This window comes from Hyalella azteca, unplaced genomic scaffold, assembly GCF_000764305.2.
Source record: "Hyalella azteca isolate HAZT.00-mixed unplaced genomic scaffold, Hazt_2.0.2 contig1835, whole genome shotgun sequence".
In the NCBI taxonomy this organism is placed as follows: domain Eukaryota; kingdom Metazoa; phylum Arthropoda; class Malacostraca; order Amphipoda; family Hyalellidae; genus Hyalella; species Hyalella azteca.
The window spans coordinates 5,068-20,641 of record NW_025932132.1 but is presented as its reverse complement, the minus strand read 5'-3'; the positions used below and the strand labels follow the sequence as shown (position 1 = coordinate 20,641).

The following is a 15,574-nucleotide window of genomic DNA, read 5'->3' as shown; positions in this document are numbered from 1 at the left end:
TATTTTCAGATTAAAAATGCTTGTTTCTTCGAGCGGCATCACTTTATCTTGTTCAAGGTTGCATTCCTTGCAAAATTCTTTTAAGAATGTTCATTTATTCTAATTCAAATGACAAGCATGTTATAGCTGCGGCACTTATCAGGCTGCATTGTAAAATGGTAGCGGAGTTGTTTAATGTATATTTAACTATTTCAATATTCGATCACTACGCAAACTTATGGAGATATCACGTCAGGAATTTAACCAATTCTCACAGTTATTGTTAGAATGTTTACTATGGCCATTTGAGTTTATACAATTAAGGCTCTCTTGAGAACCATTGTCTCAAATTATCAGGAAGTAGTGAAAAAATATTTTAATACGGGCTCTAATCACACACAAGTGTACGTTACACATATTTTAATGCAGTTTGGTGGTGGTATTGTTTTGGAATCCGAACAAACAACATAAAGTTGGTTGTAAACACTTGTATAGCGAACCTAGAAATTACGACTTTTAATAAATATATCATTTTTCCTCTGACTTGGCTACACCGTTAGGAAGTTTACTTCGCGTTCTAGTTTGTCCCTTAGTCAGTATAGCCCAGCCGATCCACAACAGCAGGTTCCCACGTTGCCAAGGGTATTATATTATCATTACTATTATTACTGTAGACATTTCTGTATTCCTTGCCGTATCAAATAAATTCACTTGATCCAGTTCAATTTATTTCCGATCTTGTAATCTCCTCACTGTGCGGGTAACGTATGGCAATTACCCCAAACACTCATTAGCATTTTAAACAGTTATCTTATTTTCAGGGCTGAGAATAACAGAAACAAATTTTGCTGGATTTTTATTCAAGGTCGTCGTGTCAAAACATATAAGGCAATTATGTAATAACCGTCATAATAAATCCCATCAAGACCGTTGTGCATTCTTCAGTGTCCTTTGCCCTTTCCTTTGCCCCCGCCTTTGCCTTTGCCAGGCGCAGGGAAAGGTTTAGGATCAGGATCAGCAATGGCGCCAGCCGCCATCATCATCACCGCCAGGGCAATCAGGCTCAGGTTCTAAGGAAAANCTATCATCCCTCCTGCACTCTATCATCCCTCCTGCACTCTATCATCCCTCCTGCACTCTATCATCCCTCCTGCACTCTATTATCCCTTCTACACACTATCATCCCTCCTGCACTCTATCATCCCTTCTACACTTTATCATCCCTTCTGCACTCTATCATCCCTTCTACACTTTATCATCCCTCCTGCACTCTATCATCCCTCCTGCACTCTATCTTCCCTCCTGCACTCTATCATCCCTCCTGCACTCTATCATCCCTCCTGCACTCCTGTCTCTTATACACATCTAGATGTGTATAAGAGACAGCCTTTCACCTCGCTGTCATGATGGGCACTGAAAGACCTGGCTGCATCTGGCAGTATATCAAGTCATGCCCCGTAATTAATGCCTTAGGAATTTGTTAAGGCCGCCCCCCACCGCCCCCCGTTCCATGGGGCGTGGTGAACATAAAAATGGAGGTAGAAAGCTGATTCTGCCACCAATAGAATCGTCAGAAAGTAAGCTTTAAGATGAGTATGAGCACGGGACAATGCCATGATTGGCCGCTTTACGTCAGACATTCCTTTTTAGTGTGCCCACCCTTCTAATTAATCTCATAGACTTTAGTTAAGGGCTCTAAAAACTCCCTCCCTTCAGAGGGCTGTTGCGAAATCATTTTTTGACGTAGAGGGATGATTCTGGTACGGTTGGATGCGTCAAAAACTAAGCTTTAAGATGAGCTCAAAAACCGGAAAACTCCAAAATTGAAAATTTTAGGGTAGTCGGTCCCCTTAATTACAAACACCATAGTTATCTTTTCAAAGTGGATTAAAAATTAATAAATAGGAAAAATTATGATGAGATAATGATAGGCGATATGTCTTAGGTACAAGCATGAGTAATTCATAACTGCGTTTGCAAGGGAATACGTTCTCCTTTCTTCAACCGATTCTATATTAAATTTAGTCGCTTACTTTCTTTTGATATTCATAACCAGACTTTTTTTTATCAATTTCTGTTTAGATCAGTCGATCACAGACAATAAATTCCGAATATCTTCATAATTTGGCAAGTGGGACGAAGTAAACTCAAAGCTTAAATTTTGACTTGACCAATTTGACTTTTTGATGACCTCATTCCTGAAATTTTTGGAACAATTACATTTAAAATAATGATTGTTATAAGCAAGGTTGAACCTAAAATTGCGTTTGGAGATGTTTGACAGAATATATATTATCATTTTTTTCTTTGAGCGAGATATTGACCGATATCATCGTGTAATTGGGACCTAGCTAAAGGCCGTGCTTTTCACGCCTCTTCCATTCACAAGTCGGAATAATTAAGGGTTGATGAGCACCGACTTGATAATGGAATCCTAACCCCACTTTAAAACGCTCGAAACCATCTTTTTGACATTTGAGGTGTAATAAGTTCGGAAAAAAATATCTCGTGAGCCTTGTCGCCTCGTAAAAGCCGAGAAGCGACCCAAAATTTCAATAAGACAGAAAAATACATTTTCAAGGGATTGGGAGCCAAATAATGATATATTGTTTCACTTACATCCGTTTCAAACATTACATTTCATTTATTTATTTACTTATTTATATGTTTTTACACATAATATATTTTATAAATTATAAGTTAACGCCTAATTACTCAGTAAGTGCATTTCTTTCGTGAATCAACGTCTATCTCGAGTCCGAGCAACTTCATTACTTCTTAAGAGCATAACACTAATCGGTATCGCTTCACACTATTCTGGAGCAGTTGATTTGTTTGCATAATAATGGTTAAACTCCCATAGTTAAACAATAGCACATTTACTTATAGCAGAGCCTTGGATCTGAACTAAAATAAAAAATGTGTTGCGTCAATAAACCCTGCGAAAATGTGATGTATTCCTTTTGTTTTCTCCTAAGTTTAACGATTTAAGTTATGCATTCATTGACGCTTAATCAGAAACCACTGTAAGTCCCGGCCTGTTCCATCAGAAAATATTTTTTTATTTTTCCTTTATTGAAATTAATGAGGGAAATTCCGCTTTTCCATCACCGAGAAGTGAGTTGCATTTTCTGACCAAGAATAATGAACGTAGGAGTACATTACTTATGGATGTCGTTTGTCTTCCTCTCCACTATTGCTCAATTTAGAATTTTTTCGTGTAAATTTGGATTAACTACCATAATTTTTTCCTTGATGCAGTCTTATCGCAGAGTTGTTTTTCCTTTAATCAGATATTTTACAGCCATAGAGATGTGTAACATGCATTACTCCCATGTCAGTCTGCATTTTTCCATCATGCTAAAAAAATGAAGCAAAATCTGATACCTGTTATCAACTTTGCTGCTCATATTTCAGATTCATTCAAGATAATTTTCTCCCAGCATGGAAATTAGTTTTGTTCCGAACAATATCTCAAAGACATACAGGTCTTCACGCAATGAAATTGTTTTCTGGGATTTTCGTGGTGAATTTCCTACTGGAAATAAGGAGGTGAAAAACAATGTATTCGTTCGAGTTTATTTTGTACGGAAGAAGTAAAACGGCGTTCATGACAGTTCTACCACTTCTTGTGTCCCTTCTTGTGTCCCTTCTTGTGTCCCTTCTTATGTCCCTTCTTATGTCCCTTCTTGTGTCCCTTCTTCCAGTGCTTGTGTCCACCCGGCACAGGGAAAGGCTCGGGTTCGGGTTCAGCGATGGTGCCGGTCACCAGCATCATCACCACCAGGGCAAGAGCTCTCGGTGGCTGCGCGCTGCGCATTTATACTGCTCTTCGCGACGCTCTTGCATCAGCCTCCACGCGCCCCAGAACTTGGACGCATTGTCTTGATGCTGCAGTGGTCGTTGGAATGATGCTCTCGGTGGCTGCGAGCTGCTCATTTATACTGCTCTTCGCGACGCTCTTGCATCAACCTCCACGCGCCCCAGAACTTGGACGCATTGTCTTGAGGCTGCGGTGGTCGTGTGGTAATAAATCCAGCTACCGCAATGATGCATTGGAAGACGTGACATTAATACATCACTAAATACGTACGTTCAATGTCAACATATCTGAAATTCGACCCCAGTTACTGATTAAGTAACCTTGCAGACAACTTCTTCTCTAGTTTCTTAACTAAACCCATTGACGAGTTCTCAAGAACTCGTTAAAGAGAGAACGAGTTCTAGGGCCCTAACGAGTTATAGAGAACTCGTTAGGAGAATAACGAGGAATAACTGGAATAAAAACACAAAACTTTCCCTATCTCCTCTCGTTTTGGATGCAGAAAATAAGACTAATTGGGCTGCTAAAATTGACTGAAATTTTCTGCTGAGGATAGGGAATTTACGTCACAGAAATGAAAAATATTCGAGATGAACTGCGATATTGGAATGAAGTGAAACATTTTGCTAATTCTGCCTGTCTGGGAAACGAGCACCTCTTGAGACCTGCATGGTTGTTGGGATTGGAGCTACATGATTTTTTTGCTACAGCTTTTGGTTGAACAACATCCAGAACCCAATGAGATCTTTAATTGGCTGCTGTTTTTTGAATAGCTGAAAGCCGGGGTGCTGGGAGAACATGAAGATTCATTGTTTATTACTTCTATTGAAGCTCACAAAAAAACTTTTCAATTCATGAGAAAAGTCATGGAGCCTATCTTTTATCTTCATCAACGGATAATATATGATTCTTTGACAATTAAATTCGCATAAGAAAATCACATTTTAGGAATATTTTCCACCAATGGAGAGTTGACAAATTAAGCTTTGAAGACAATTTAGTTAGAGTAGAGGTTTTAATTCATATATACACTCTGCTAATATGTTCTTATTTGAATGCCTGCCGCATTTTTAATATAAAGATAATGGAGCACAGCAAATATTAGTAAATTTCTAACATAGTAATGAATATCATTTGGTTCATTTTTCTCGTAATTTTATTCAATCGTGTGAAGAAACCAGTTTTCCACACACCTGGCCTTTGTCTCTCTTCGATGCTTGCAAAATTTTACGAGCTTGCTGCACAATGCAAAAAAATACTGAATACATCGTATTTAAGTAGCGTCTTTGAACCTCAGAAAACAGTGATCGAACAACAGCGCTTCGAACAAGATCAACATGGCATCCTTCTTGGTACGGGTTTTGCTATCTTTAAATGAATTAAAGACAATTTAATGAAACTTTAACCTTTAGGGTTATGTGCTAGTGATAAAATTAAGAACGATGTTTAATTATATTCTAAATGATCATTTCATCAAAATTTACACAAGTAATGGGCAAATCCAAATCACAATTGATGTAATAATGATACTCATTCTTCGCGATATATCAAGTTAGTGTTACTACTCAATACGCGCATTGTTATTTGATTTTGAAAAACGACATGAGCACAAACTTTTGCATCCTCGAGCACTTTGACTAAAACAAAGCAAGATCCTTGACAACTTCTGTATGAACAATCACTCATCATTACTTCAGATAAACATTCATAACGTTCTTTGCATTTTATTATAGAAACTGAGCGTGCTTGCCATGGTGGTGATGATGCTGGTGACCGGCACCGTCGCTGAACCCGAACCCGAGCCTTTCCCTGTGCCGGGTGATCACAAGCACTGGAAGGGAAAGGGTAAAGGAAAGGGAAAAGGAGGAAAGGGGAAGGGTAAAGGTAAAGGCAAGGGGAAGGGCCATAAGAAGTGGTAAAAACTGCATGCATCGTAGCAACTCACTCCTAGTGTTTTGTAACTGACAATAAAGATGAATCAGTTAACATATTACTTTAGTCATCCCCAACTGAAATTTACGCGTCATGAGAACGAAGTATTTAAGTAATCACTTAAAATATTTGCGTGAGTTATAATAAAAAGAAAAATCGAGCACGCGGTCCTTTGGATGCAATACTCGCACTTGAGATTGAGAAGAATTGGTCCTTACGCTCGTACTCCATGCTGGCCGTATCACACCTCACGAAAATTGACTCAACAGAGAAGCAAATTGGATATTTTTGATACGTTATTGGTAATGAAGTAGTAGTAAATTAGTCTTTATTGTTGATTAGACCAAATCTGGCTTGTTACTAATTCTATAAATCGGAAAATTTACGGATCGTACTGAGTATATAGGATCCCGGAACTCTGCTCGACCAAAGTGACGCGATGACACTACTAATAACTTTAATAAATGCGGTGACACTATATATATTTAGTAATATTGTTGTAGATATAACCACACATAATATATCAAAAATCACCAGCACAAACGTATAGGCTAGCTTTTACCGATGAAATAACGCGAAAGGTGAAGCAAACATTTATTCGCTACGAGAAGGCTTTAAAATGACCCGTATATCGAACGATTGGTAACAACAAGAATTCCCTTTAATTAAAGTAGAATTTCACAGAACAGAACATATTAATAATATTGCAGCTGAATTTTTGAGAAAGAACCTTGGGAAGATGGCTACCATGTAAATCTAAGGGCAAAGGCCATGTGTGTGGAAAAATGTTTTCCTCACTTGATTGAATAAAATTACGAGAAAAATGAACCAAATGATAATTATTACCATGTTCTAAATTTACTAATGTTTACAGTGCTGCATGGTCTTAACATTAAAAATGCGGTGGGAATCCAAATAAATACATATTAGCAGAGTGTATATTAAGGACATGATATATGATATGTATAATGTATATTACGGACGCGGAGCCCGCCGGGTCCGCGATATTGAGGCAGGGCTAGAAATAATTCTTAACAATAACCGGCAAATTGATCGTTCAATTTTAAAATAGTAGATTAACCATTTAAAGCATATATAAAAAAATATATACTTCAAACTACGGATCTAAGATATTGACGCGTCTCAGAGATTCATTGTACAACCCATTAGGAAGGTGGTAGACGTAAAACTTATACGGAATTGCTTAAAACAGGTAATTTTAAGGCAAAAATTATAAATGGTAGCCGATAACTTCACATCGAAAAACTAGAAAATTACTTGAAATGCAAAGACAACAGTGCGGAAACTGGCTTGAAGGCCAATTCTAATGACTACGGTAAAGTAACTTTTATGGAGCGCCTTAATAAGCACGAAGACCGTAAATAAAAACGAAGAAATTGCAAGAACTTTCACAGTAAGGCAAACATAGTGAAACCTTGAATAGGAAGAATTGAAAAACTCAAGAAGATATATTGGAGGGCAATGCTAGCCTGCGACGACTGTAGTTGAAGCGAAATTTAAAGTATTAGGTGTGCCTGGCGTGAGGGCTGAATATGAATTAAAACCTCTACTGTAGCTAAATTGTCTTCATAGCTTAATTTGTCAATTTTCTATTGGTGGAAAATGTTCCCACAAATGTGATTCTCTTATGTGAATTAAATGACAACGAATCATATATTTTCAGTTGTTGATGGTAAAAGAAAGGATCGATGTCTTTTTTCATGAATTGAAAATTTTTTGTGAACCTCATTTGAAGTAATAAATAATGAATCTTCGTGTTCTCCTGGCACCCCGGCTTTCAGCTAATCAAAAAACAGCAGCTAACTAAAGATCTAATTGGATTCTCGATGTCGTTCAATCAAAATTAAGCTCGGCAATATAGTAGGAGACTACAGAAAAAAATCATGTACCTCCATTTTCAACAAGCATGCAGCTCTCAAGAGATGCTCGTTTCGCATTAGCAAAACGTTTCACTCCATTCCAACATCTCACTTCATCTCAAATATTTTTCATTTCTGTGACGTAAATTCCCTATCCTCACCAGAAAATTTTACAGTCAATAAAATTTACTGTAAAATTTTACATTGTATCCGCCAATTAGTCTTTTGAGAGAAGATCGGGAAAGTTTCGTGTTTTTCTTCCAGTTGCTTGAAAACTCGGCAGGGTGTTAAGCTAAGTAACTAAAGAAGAAGTTCACAGCAAGTTACAATCAGTAACTGGGGTCGAATTTCAGATATATTGACATTGAACGTACGTATTTAGTGATGTATTAATGTCACGTGTTCCAATGCATCATTGCGGTAGCTGGATTTATTACCTAACGACCACCGCAGCCTCAAGACAATGCGTCCAAGTTCTGGGGCGCGTGGAGGCTGATGCAAGAGCGTCGCGAAGAGCAGTATAAATGAGCAGCTCGCAGCCACCGAGAGCATCATTCCAACGACAACTTCACAACGAAACTAAAACATGGCTTCTTTTTTGGTGAGTACGAAATATTTCAATGTACCTTAAGCCATCGCAGAATGCTTTTAGGATACAAGTGTAAACTTTTGAGAGAGTATGAAATAATGAGAAGTAATTCTCGATAATTAGCAAAACAACGCTTTAACTTTTTCTGATCTTCTTTGCGATGTGTTTGATGGGAATTTATTTTCAACAAAAACTTATGGCCGACAAATTGATAGCCGATTCCGTATTCAAATATTACCCTTCACTTCAGGGCCACATTGGCGGTTGAAGGCTATTTCAACTATTTTTGCTGTACAGGATTTACAATACCAGTGAAAACTGTTGAAATTTAACAATGATTTCTCCGCCTTGCAGAAACTGAGCGTGCTTGCCCTGGTGGTGATGATGCTGGTGACCGGCACCATCGCTGAACCCGAACCCGAGCCTTTCCCTGTGCCGGGTGGACACAAGCACTGGAAGAAGGGACACAAGAAGGGGCACAAGAAGGGACATAAGAAGGGACACAAGAAGGGACACAAGAAGGGCCACAAGAAGTGGTAGAACTGTCATGAACGCCGTTTTACTTCTTCCGTACAAAATAAACTCGAACGAACACATTGTTTTTCACNAGGCCTTGTCCAAATGTCCTCTCAGGCTCTCGTGCTCGAGGGACCATGGTTTCCCGTTTAGGGACTGTAGGCGGGGGTCTTCGCTCTTGAACTGCCATTTCACGGCTGGAAAGGGCTTCGGGGTCTTGAGGGCCCCTTAATTAAACTACGTACGAAGTTTCGACATTATCTTCAATAAAACCTATTGTAACATGGTGGATTGTATACATCAAACTTGACGTATCGTTCAATTATACCACTGTATATTACCATTGCCATTGTATTTCAGGCTCTCATTTCTTCACCCCATGTGGCGATGCTTTGTCAGCCGGAGCCCTTTTTCCATTGTAGAAATGCCCGGCCACGTTCTATTGCTGTCTTGGTCAACTTGTTGACCCATGAGTCAACTTTATCGAATAATATGCTTGAAAAATAGGAAATTGCATGAAAATTCTTGGCTTTTTTAATTCCAGAGCAAGTAGTTCTCGGAAGGAATGGAGATGTGGAGTAAGAGGAAGTATGGCGGGTTGAGGCGGGACCGGTTCATATAGTGAAGTTTGAGTACCAACTACGACTGTACCCTACAGTACATCGNGTTGCATTTAGTGACATAGGAATGTCACGTCGGAGCATCATTGCAATAGATGGCTTCATTGCTTCACATTTATTGGCTAGTATTCCTAGTAAGTTGCATTTAGTGACATAGGAATGTCACGTCGGAGCATCATTGCAATAGATGGCTTCATTGCTTCACATTTATTGGCTAGTATTCCTAGTAAGTTGCATTTAGTGACATAGGAATGTCACGTCGGAGCATCATTGCAATAGATGGCTTCATTGCTTCACATTTATTGGCTAGTATTCCTAGTAAGTTGCATTTAGTGACATAGGAATGTCACGTCGGAGCATCATTGCAATAGATGGCTTCATTGCTTCACATTTATTGGCTAGTATTCCTAGTAAGTTGCATTTAGTGACATAGGAATGTCACGTCGGAGCATCATTGCAATAGATGGCTTCATTGCTTCACATTTATTGGCTAGTATTCCTAGTAAGTTGCATTTAGTGACATAGGAATGTCACGTCGGAGCATCATTGCAATAGATGGCTTCATTGCTTCACATTTATTGGCTAGTATTCCTAGTAAGTTGCATTTAGTGACATAGGAATGTCACGTCGGAGCATCATTGCAATAGATGGCTTCATTGCTTCACATTTATTGGCTAGTATTCCTAGTAAGTTGCATTTAGTGACATAGGAATGTCACGTCGGAGCATCATTGCAATAGATGGCTTCATTGCTTCACATTTATTGGCTAGTATTCCTAGTAAGTTGCATTTAGTGACATAGGAATGTCACGTCGGAGCATCATTGCAATAGATGGCTTCATTGCTTCACATTTATTGGCTAGTATTCCTAGTAAGTTGCATTTAGTGACATAGGAATGTCACGTCGGAGCATCATTGCAATAGATGGCTTCATTGCTTCACATTTATTGGCTAGTATTCCTAGTAAGTTGCATTTAGTGACATAGGAATGTCACGTCGGAGCATCATTGCAATAGATGGCTTCATTGCTTCACATTTATTGGCTAGTATTCCTAGTAAGTTGCATTTAGTGACATAGGAATGTCACGTCGGAGCATCATTGCAATAGATGGCTTCATTGCTTCACATTTATTGGCTAGTATTCCTAGTAAGTTGCATTTAGTGACATAGGAATGTCACGTCGGAGCATCATTGCAATAGATAGAGCTTCATTGCTTCACAACGACTACAGGCTTGAGGCAACGCAGCTCACGTCTGCGCGCCGTCAGCCAAGTTCTGGGGCGCGTGGAGACTGATGCAAGAGCGTCGCGAAGAGCAGTATAAATGCGCAGCGCGCAGCCACCGAGAGCATCATTCCAACGACGACTTCACAACGAAACTAAAACATGGCTTCATTCTTGGTGAGCAAGACATATTACAATTTATCTGCATCTTAGGGTGAATCCTTTTATTCACCTATTTGATTTACTATTTTTACGTTGTTCTATAAGTTCTAAGTTTTATTCTGAAAATTTTAATGTATTTATGGCAGAATTGGATCTCAAAGTTTGTGATCATCTCTAGATTGAAGGCTAGCTTGACGGGCCCAGTGAGAGAAAATGAGTGCTACATTCTCCACAAAAAAAATAGAATAATAGTTTTGATATTATTGATTTTAAAATAATCTAGTCGAATTAAATTACTCACGACTAGCAATAGAAAACTTATGGACAAATGTAATTTTTTTACACTTAAAATAATGTTTATATATTGCTACGTCGTCCACTTGCTTTGCAGAAACTGAGCGTGCTTGCCATGGTGGTGATGATGCTGGTGACCGGCACCATCGCTGAACCCGAACCCGAGCCTTTCCCTGTGCCGGGTGAGAGATGTGGAGTAAGAGGAAGTATGGCGGGTTGAGGCGGGACAGGTTCATATAGTGAAGTTTGAGTACCAACTGCGACTGTACCCTACAGTTCATCGATAACAGGTTCAACATCTTCTAGAGGACATGAGAGGGCCATGATCTGCCATACACTCATCATAAGAACAGTATAAGAGACCCGATGCAGGTCATTTCAAGGGCTTAACAAGTAGAATAGTTTGGATTTAATTCAAGATTCTTAGTAGACGGAAAGACTTGACGGTGATCAGATGAATGAAGATGGCATGCTCCGAGACCCTCGGAAGTTGTATGAAAAGACAGGCAGGTCAGATATAGTGGAAGATCATTTACATTTACGCTTATCTGCAGGCACTCTATTGGACATATATCAACGGCTAAAATTAGGTAGAAAATAAGAACATGAATTGTATGATGATATAAGGAAAACTGCAATGTTTAAAACGGATGTAAGTGAAACAATATATCATTATTTTGGCTCGAAAATTTATTTTTCTTTCTTATTGAAATTTAAGGTAGCTTCTAGGCTTTTACGAGGAGACAAGACCCAGAAGCTATTTTTTCCGAACTTTTTACACCTCAAATGCCAAAAAAAGGATGTTTTTGAGCGTTTTAAAGTTTGAGCCCTATTCCGACTAGAGAATGGAGGAGTGCTTTAGCCCATGTAGCCTCTACGGCACTTACAATATGTAGCCTCTACGGCACATGCAATCGGTCAATATTAATTTATAAATGCGCACAACTGTATTAATTTATAAATACAGTTGTGCGCAGTGCGCATCTGCATACGTTGCAATGAAAACAGGCAACTTCATTCTACAATTACGGAGCATAAAGGGAAGAGTTATAAGACTCTTTCTAAATCGGCTGTGCTCACTTGCGCCGAACAGTTCGAAGTGCCTATACGAGTGCCAGAGTCGCTATGGTATATTCGATAATGGCTTTGAAAATTTTAGCTTTCACCTCCGATGCTTTCGATTTGCGAATTTAAGAATCACTTAATATTCCCAAACAGAGGCCTAGTTTGAATTTAACCCTTTAGTTCTTTTCACCTAAAATTAGATAAATAGATTAGGTTTCGCCTATTATATTCTTTGCTTCGTTTTTATTTGTAAAATTTAGGCGTAACATCTATCTTTTTGATTTTGACTCTACGAACTGATTGTATCTGTGTTCCAGAATTGTCGAGGTGACGATGGAACTGAACTCTGGAACGTTTTTTTATAAGATGCAGTGTATTTTGGTTTCGTATTCCTTGCTTTTACATTTCAGATTGTTAGAAAATCATTATTTTATGTTTTCATCCCTAGACGTCTGTCTGAACAGCGCACATTTCATGGTTTCATTTGTATATGATTTTCCCGCAATTGATTTTTTACAAATGAATAAATACTAAGGTTATTACAGGAATGTTAAGTGTTTACATTGCAAATAAAAGTCTCAGAACTGAAAGGTAAATTAAATTAAACAAAATTTGTTCTAAAATGCATTACAATTGTCCATCTCTTACTGATGGAAAAAAATTTGTGATTATGTTGTACTGACTCATTGCATCTTAACATTGCTTCTGTGTCTACCACAACAATTGAGTAACACCGTCGATGCAATTCAATGCTGGTGGAGAAATATACCATCGCTGAACCTCTGTCAATGTTGATGTAAAAGTAGCCTAGCTTGGGCGTAAAGGAATCAATCAGATCTTTATAGTCAGGATAATGTTGCAGATGCTGAACACGAAATTTGCTGAAGTTGCCGTTGTTAATTCAATTCTTATGTTTGATTGAGAAAAGATGTATCGTTGGAAAAACTTCTTCACTTATGGCCTACTTGGCGAGAATTATATGATAATCAGAGTTAACAGGCAGACAATGGAATTGGACTCTGTCGATGGGCAAGTATTCTAATTGTTAGTTAACAGGGTTTCTGCACTGTTAGAAAAATGACCGTTAACGGTATTACCGGCGTTTCAGTGGCCGGTCGGCACGTGAAAAGAAACACCGTTTCACCGTTTTTATTGCAATTTAACACCCGAAATCCGTAAAACATCTGATAAAAACGGCGAAACAGTTTATTTTCACGGGGCGACCGGCCACTAGGATGCCGGTGGGACCGTTTTTTCACCGTTTTTTCTAACAGTGTGATGGTTCTTTTCACTCGGAAATTTTTTCAATAGAACATGGAAACAGAACTTGTCGAAGATTTTGGCATCGTCCATTATGGAGCAGTATCTGCTGTGTAAATTATTGGTTGCAATAAATATACATTTTTTTCCTCATATATATCCTCCTATTTCCTCCCTTTCCTTATATATTAGACCCTTGGTATAAGTGCTTCATGACGAATGAACGCTATCTAAAGATAATAGTGTCGGGAAAAAAGTACTTCCAAAATCAGGACTTAATCAAATTTAAAATATTTTGCCCTGTTTGCATGTCTTGAAAAAATTCGGCTCGATGCTGCTAAACAAAAACCAATTTCTCTCGATTTCGAATCCAACAGGCTAGCAGCGGCAAAATGTGTCGATAGAATTTGTAAATTAATCAATGTGTGTGTTAACAATTGAATATGACGGAATGTTATCAACTCACAAAGAAAGAAGCCATTGTTCAGGAGTTGCTCGGAGCGGTGTCGTTCGAGTGATGTCTTTGCTGGTCGTTGTATGCATTTTATAACAAACTCAGACGCTACGGAGTCCTTCGTGGACACCGGCACGCGTTATGCAATCCTACGCTGTGCAGTTGGCTAGGCGCTGTCGCATTCAGTTCAGCGTCAACGTGGTACAAATGCAGGATTATTTCGCAATGCGAGACTTAGACTCGCAGGTATTTTTGTTAGAAAAGTTACACCAGCAAATAGAGGATTCAATAGTTATAAATGCCTTACGCCCCGACAGAATCGTACGAAGCCAATCAATTTGGTTGTAAATGTTTGAACGATTGCTACAGATATTAATGATAGATTTAAATTATGATATATTTAAATTTATATATTTAAAGATGATATATTTAATAATTAATAGTATGATCTTTCCAAAAACAATGTGTCCGTGTGCAAGAACTCGTAATATGGTAAAATTCACGTTGTAAACATAATTTGCGATATTAATTTATGTGACGTCGCTGACAAAATAGTTTGTTACATGTATACTTCAATGCGATAATTTAATAAAGGGAAAATTTAGCGTATTTCCACAAGCGTCATAAATCTCGGTGAACTTTCATAATGCAATGACGGATGATAACAATAATCATGTTTGGAAGTCTTACTGACATTTATTTAAATCTGCCTAAACGATCAAATATAATGAGTATTGCGTCGATAATTAATTATTCAAATTAATTTAAATTGAAACAACTGTTAGAAATAAGGTTCCAACTAGAATATTCTCACTTAAACCTTATTTCTAGCAGTTATTTCCAGGGGAACCTAGGTGTTTTAAATAACCTTTCTAAGTGTGAGAAGTGTGAGGGGAACCTTTTAACGTGTGAGAAATTCCTAATTTCTCACCGGTAATTAGTATATATGCTAGGGTTTGTTTATAAGATCTATTAATAACCGAATTATCTTGCCTCTAGAATCCGATTCTCTAACTTCAGCCGAAGAGTAAGTATTATAGTCTAAATCAGGGGTTCTGCCGCGGATCTTAAACAGTCCTCATCAGCATCAAATATCGTTTGTCTCACATCATACGTACGTGCCGCCGGTAACCAAATCTGCGTTAAATCTCGATATTCTTATCGAGATTCAAAAGATTGACATTTCTGAAGTTATCAGTGCCGATTGCCAGTTTGTCAGCCATTCAACCGATTATCAACTTACCAGCATCAACGTTCAAGTATTTCTATCATCTTGCTTTGAACCTGTTTCTCTATCCCTTGGTTTGTATGAATGTCGTTTGAAATTCGTTTTGATTATTTGTTTGCTCTATTAAATTCATTGATTCAATCTGTTGGGAAGTTGGACTTTGTTTTAAGTGTTACAATTTAAATTAATTTTTAATTCAAACTTTCATTTTGTAAATTTATTCATGGTTTATTATAAATCGAATCAAGCTATTCAAATTTTTTAGCAGTCTTTGCTCAAGAAGGGCGTTTCTTGACGACGTCACTTGCAAAGATCACTGCTTAAACCTTAGTCTTAAGTCTTTATCTCAAATTTCTAAAGAATCAAAACCTTCTACTGTTCTAGCTATTTTTCTCGTCCAACTTCCCACCCCTTAAACTGATTTCCGCTATTTTCCTGCATTATTCTACCTTCAAAAAGTGATCACCACACTGGGCATTTAAACCTCAGGTTTGTTGTGGTTTTTCTGTGCAAATAAATTGACATTTTTTTTGTATTTATTTTGGCTATA

General features: G+C 38.1%; 3 long non-coding RNA genes across 3 annotated transcripts; 2 read left to right on the top strand and 1 right to left on the bottom strand.

Moving 5' to 3' along the window:
• Nucleotides 1–818: 818 nt before the first annotated feature.
• On the bottom strand, nucleotides 819–13,868 carry LOC108670529. Its single transcript, XR_001930739.2, has 2 exons — nucleotides 13,809–13,868; nucleotides 819–1,049 (listed from the first exon to the last, which is right to left on the bottom strand). It is a non-coding gene; the product is annotated as an uncharacterized LOC108670529 (long non-coding RNA).
• Nucleotides 5,088–5,788, top strand: LOC108670525. Its single transcript, XR_001930735.1, has 2 exons — nucleotides 5,088–5,154; nucleotides 5,536–5,788. It is a non-coding gene; the product is annotated as an uncharacterized LOC108670525 (long non-coding RNA).
• On the top strand, nucleotides 8,087–8,797 carry LOC108670530. Its single transcript, XR_001930740.2, has 2 exons — nucleotides 8,087–8,215; nucleotides 8,558–8,797. It is a non-coding gene; the product is annotated as an uncharacterized LOC108670530 (long non-coding RNA).
• Nucleotides 13,869–15,574: the final 1,706 nt, after the last annotated feature.